The 6,000-nt window shown below is 39.6% G+C and overlaps 1 long non-coding RNA gene across 1 annotated transcript; it reads right to left on the bottom strand.

The window, feature by feature from the left end:
- Nucleotides 1–371: 371 nt before the first annotated feature.
- Nucleotides 372–3,038, bottom strand: LOC143116528 (uncharacterized). Its single transcript, XR_012985825.1, has 4 exons — nt 2,768–3,038; nt 1,946–2,035; nt 1,172–1,264; nt 372–1,066 (listed from the first exon to the last, which is right to left on the bottom strand). It is a non-coding gene; the product is annotated as an uncharacterized LOC143116528 (long non-coding RNA).
- Between the last annotated feature and the right edge of the window lie 2,962 nt (nt 3,039–6,000).

Below are 6,000 nucleotides of genomic sequence, written 5' to 3'. Positions count from 1 at the left end.
CTGCTGGAAAAATAGGAAACTGGGGCGATTTTCCACCCTGCATACCAGGACAGATTTTCTGTGACCATTACACTGTAAAAAAAAATATGCCTCTCCAACATAAAAAATTCTAGTGACCCGTTGCACCTAAAATTTTTAGTTAGCCCAACTTAAGTTGCGGAAACCAACTTTTTTTTGTTGTGCTGACTATCCCTGCATGTAGACTGAACTTAAAATAGAATGTTGTGTCAATGAAATATTCTCTGTTGACTAACCATAGCTTGTTGGGCCAACAAGCAGACTCAACTTGAAATAAAATGTTGTATTAATTAAATATTTCATGTTGGCCAAAATGTCTATTTTTCATTATTTCAAATAAATGACACACTATGTTCTGATAAAGTACATTTTATTTATTTATTTAAATCCATATGAACTCGCCTGTAAGGCTCAAGTGCAATATTACACAAGTATTTAACCAGTGTCCTAGAAACAAGATCTGAGAGTTCAAGAAAGCATGGCATGTCACTCAATAGTTGTATTGGAAAAACAAATATCTGCTTTACAAAATGAAACAAAAGTAAAACATGACAGCTTTGCCTGTGAACATCTGATGTAAAATTGGTTCAAAATGATTTGTGACATGTTCCAGAACAGTTACAAAAATCCAACAAAAAAAGTCACTGCCATTTAACAGAAACATTTGCATGAAACCTTTGATACCTCAAAATACCTCAATGACTGGCAATTAACATGTACTGTAATGACCATTACACCTGTAATAACTCTTTCTTCAAGGACTGTATCCTTGCTGTGCTTTTTCCCAGGTTTAAGAGAATCGTCTGGACTGCCTCGAATGTGTACCTTAAGTCCTTAGGGTACTCCATATTTAGAGCATAAAGCAGACCAAAGAGCATCATGAGGGTTTGTGAAGTCTCCTAGATTGTCCATGACAACTTCCTCCTCCAGTACTACAGCCACATTGACCACTGTGGGATATGGTCCTGAGTTGGTAGAACTGTCAGTTACTTCCAGGATCCCCATGTTCATGGCTTTTGTGTGTGGCCCCAGTGCCTCAGTCAGTATCCTGTGAAAGACAATAAATGACACTTAGTGTCAGACTGAAAGCATGTCTTAAGCAATCATTACTGCATCTCGAACAGTAATACCATAACGTTTTCAAATGAATTACCTTAATAGTCTTTGAAATTGCAGATGCTTCTCTTAAGTACAGGGGAAGACCATGAAGAACAGCAGACCGTCTATAAGTAGTTAGATCTGTGGTCTGCAAAAAATTAATTATTATTAATTATTAAGTCACCTAATTCACAGAGGTTACAATGCAACAGTTTAGGATCACTTACTCCTTTCACCTTTGGGCTTCATTACAACCAACTTCATGAAATAGCTACCTGAAATGCATTAAGATTACAATCTGCGACGGATAATCAGCTAACAAGTGATAAGTACGCAGATCCCTTAAAACTGTTGGAATAACATTCCCAGAGTTAAGTTAGATACTGAAAGTGGTTTTCTAACAGTCCTAAAATAGTTCTCAAACATGCTGTGCACTTGTTGGCTGTTTTTTGTTCAGTCATATTGACCAAAAGCATGTCAGGTGACTTTCATGAGGCTGGTCAAGATGAACCAATGGTGAAATTAGTCAATTTTGCACAGTAGTGTATGTAGGTGCTGGTCAAATGGAGCTATATGATAGGAGAAAAACAGCTTAATACTACACCAGAATCTCTCTGTGTAATGCATACATGATGTTGATCACAAGGTCTTGATCGATCAGGGAAGTTGACTGCTTTGAGAATTCACATAATTCACACCGAAAACTGGCATGGTCGGTGCATGCGCCTGTCTATTTTAGGATGTGCTCTCCATAAATGGGTTTTTAAGGCCCCTGTTTTTGTAAAAATACAAACACAGTCTGGATGAATGCAGGGGAAAAAAACGTTACCTGCTTGCCAATGATGAAGCCTGTAGTGCTTACAGCAGGATGTCTTACAATAGCTGCACTGCATTTAGTTTTAAGCCTGAAACAAAATACCTGAAATACAAACAAGACAAATGCATCAATAACTCATAATTCTATAAACAGGACAACCATGCTAAACTATGCTTAAGTATTTTAGGGTATTCTTAAACATGGCGCGTTAGCAATCATGCCTCTCCTAGGTTACATATAGCTGGGTACCAGGCTAAAAGGGCGTTTGGTGAGGCAAATTGATTAGAGCTACGTCCAAATATGTTAAACAGCTTACAACTCTGGTAGCAGCTATTCGTTTTCGTGTTAGCACAACTGGTTATTTTTTTAATCAGACTGAAATGTTATTTCACCCTTGCATAAGGATGCTTTGTGCAGAGTACTAGCTGCTAACATGAGGGCACACGTGCTTTGAATGCCAGCTAACCGTTAGTACTAGCCGACACTCTGTGATCGATCGCAAAAGTTGCCAAGACTAGCTGGCTGCAGCAAAGTCAATAATCATACATATCATAAGCCAGAATGCAAATGGAATTTGGAAAAACTACTAAACGGTAACATGCCATGCAATATAGCGATACTTAACTGTTAGGGTCAACGTTAAAACCACATGCCAGTTGGAAAGGAATGCTAACTTTTATGAGTTAAAAATGTGATTTGCCAGCACTGCTAATCGCTGTAGTAACTGACAATATAGCTATTTCAAACTTTGTTGATAGACAATAGATATTATTAACCTTAATTTTATGATTACCTCACAGCACAAAGATAGAGAGCTAACTTTGAAGCACTCACCACAAACAACGTCGTGACGGTCGTGACTCTTGGTGGGAAATTCCAGAGTAGTAGAACTCATTTGCTCATGCTCGGATGATTCCCTCTTGCTCGGCCAACATAATATTTTTTGTGCAACGTTAAAAGTTCCGTGAACACAATTATACATTTTATCTTGATGAACATTTTGTAGTACAGTAATGAAAATCATGCAATCATTGACCAAACATATTTTTCTTTGTTTACACAACCATTATGTTGAGCCAACATGTATTTCCTCATTTGTACAACTTTTTGCATCGATCATTTTTTACAGTGTAGAAAATGTTTCCCATCTATGTTCAGTGAATGTTCCCTGCATGCATGAGAGTTTCTTCAAGTTCATAGTCATTGTTTTTGGAGCACAGACTCATTCCATTAGCCCAATTAAGGATTTTGCCAGCGGAAAACAGAACAGTTACAATTAGAGGGAAAAAACACTAATATAACCCTGATTACTGTACGTTCAAAGGATTGCACATTTCATGAGTTGCAGGTGTGCACCAACCTTGTTTGAAGTCCTTCTGAAGTGACTTTAGTCTGTTGTGAAACAGACACAGACTTTTAAGAGATGCTACTCGCATTGCTCTTATCCCTAGGAGGTCCATTCTAGGAAGTGTAGAATATAAATCTTAACTGTATGTGGGTGTGTAAGCTGACGCGTTGGAAAGAAAAATTGGCATCCAGGCAAGGGGTAACAGAATAGGACCGATGTCTGGTGTACACATTTCACCCTAGATTACACTGTGGCACACACACACATACACACACCCAGAGAGAGAGAAACACGCAACCCATCTTCACACATTCACACAAACATTCACATGGTTCCCACAGCACGTGAATGCTCCAGGAATGCTCCACGTTGTGGGGGACAGTTGTCCAGTTGTGTCCCACAGATGCGTGCGGTATGTCTAACGTTGTCGCACATGACAACATTGTTGATGTTTTGGTGCAACTTAATTCCACTTTATATGTGTTTATATCAAGAAGAAATGAACTGTTCTTATTTTCTCTAAAGGCTAATCATCTTAATGAACTGTTCGTTTTTTCAAAAGGCTAATCATCTTAATTGTCTGCAAACTAGACCTCCATGCATGTCATTTGTGCTCTGTTATGGGACGCTATTGATTTTCTGATCCCATTCGTGTGTGTGTGTGTGTGTGTGTGTATGTGTGTGTGTGTGTAGGAATCTGGCGTGCTATGGGAGGCACTGTGTCGGCTCCATTTACATTGCCCTGGAGTACCCTATGCTTTTCCCGCGGTGTGCTTGTTTTTCAACAGAAACTGGCCTTGCATCATGTGCTCCTCTGTGCCTGCGCAGGAGCCAAGTGTTTGCGCAATGTTTGCTGCTGGTTCATACCAGTGTATATGGGCAAGCTACACAGCAGGAAAGAATGCCCGGGAGGTTGATATGAGGTGCTTTTGCAAACACCTCGTGCACGTAAATAAATAAAAGTACAGCACATGATGCATGTGGAGGGATAGAGAGGATTCAAATGTGTGCTCAAAGCTGCTTAAATAGACAGTATAGTCAAGTTGTAGGATATTTAAAACAACAGGACTTGACCCTAATTGCTTTGGGCAAACAACACAAGTCCGAGCAGCAAGGGTAGAGTTAAATATACAATGAACAAAAGCAAGAAAAATACATTAAAGCTACACAATGCATTCCTATTACCTTAAAAACTGCTGGGGGGGGGGGGAGCAGTGGAGCACATTCCCACAAGAACACGGGTTTGAATCTGACCAGTGGTCATTCCCCCCCCCCCCCCCGTCCTCTGACCAGTGGTCATTCCCCAGCCCCCATCTTCTGACCAGTGGTCATTCCCCAGCACCCCCCCCCTATCTTCTGACCAGTGGTCATTCCCCAGCCCCCCCCCTATCTCTCTCCCACTAGCTTCCTATCATTCTACACTACACTGTCCCATCTGAAAAAAGGCAAAAAGCCAAAATAAACACATTAATAATTAAATAACAGCTTCAGAATTATTTTGATGCTACACTCACATACAATAAGGAGAACTGAATTTGCACACCTGGCATACGAGTACGAGCATTGCTGTTTCCGTCGGTACCCTCTTAGTACTGAATGGGTACCCAGTACATTGACCACTGGTGGAAAGGGGAATTCCTACATCGAGTTACTTTTTTACGGATAAAACCTAAAGAAATAGCTTAAATTAGGGAGAGCTAAATACAACCAACAACAGATTATAATGCACTGAGTGAAAAAGTGATTGTTGCAACAGTCTTTAAATGCTAAATGTGAGATCAACAACAGCTGATAGCTGAGATATCATTCAGTGACTGGCTTTTTATCATGGCATATGGCCTGTCCAGACTTAACAAGGCTGTCCAGACTTAACCTTAAAGAATGTCTGAAGTGAATCATCAGATGAGGGTATTTTAATTATCGTACCCCTGACAGAATGCACGTCCAACATGCACAGTCTGCAATGAAACGTGACAAGGCATGAGGAAGGTACGAGACACCATGCAACATAGACTACTTCAGGAGAGGCACTGCCATTCCAATGCCATGAATGTGTGTTGACTAAGGGCTTTTCAAAAGGAATTGCTGTTATTGCTTCTACGTAATTGGTAAATATGTCCTAACAATATGCCCCAAATACCTTTATATGTGCATGAACAAATAAATGAATATTGAATTTCCCCTTGGGGATCAATAAAGTATCTATATATCTATCTATCTATCTATCTAAATGAAGATAGCCACCCTTTCAACATCTTAACAGACAATGATGCATGACATTATAGGGCAAATTAAGTCTTGAGTCAATATTTCTATTAACATTTCTAAATATATATATATATAATCACCTAATGGCATTCAGCCGACTTGCCATTATGTTTTTGCATTAGTTAAGAACATTAAGGCTAATTGTAGGTTTATGGCAATTTGCCATATCTAAATGTTTGTACTTATTTTCTCGATGTGGACACTATTTTGTTGTTTTCTGAACAGATAAAAAAAAAGTTTGATGTAATGGCTTCGAAATTGTCAGTGAAAAACTAGGCCTAACCCTTTTTTTCTTTCTTGAAAGGCACAAAGCAATGCAGTCTTGTGTACAGATCTGGTCTGCCTACGTCATCCACAGAGCTGATCTAATAGTCTGTTCGAATTGCAGTGTTGTGCTCGTAGGCGATGGGGTGGGCCGTGCTCACAGCCGAAGGGGGCAGGATTAGCCAGT

Source organism: Alosa pseudoharengus, unplaced genomic scaffold (genome assembly GCF_046254945.1).
Source record: "Alosa pseudoharengus isolate Yale_2024_CS ecotype anadromous, Long Island Sound unplaced genomic scaffold, YU_APseudo_1.1 YU_APseudo_1.1_scf_11, whole genome shotgun sequence".
Lineage (NCBI taxonomy): Eukaryota > Metazoa > Chordata > Actinopteri > Clupeiformes > Clupeidae > Alosa > Alosa pseudoharengus.
Note: the sequence above shows the minus strand (reverse complement) of the source record. Positions and strands in the feature narration are given on the sequence as shown.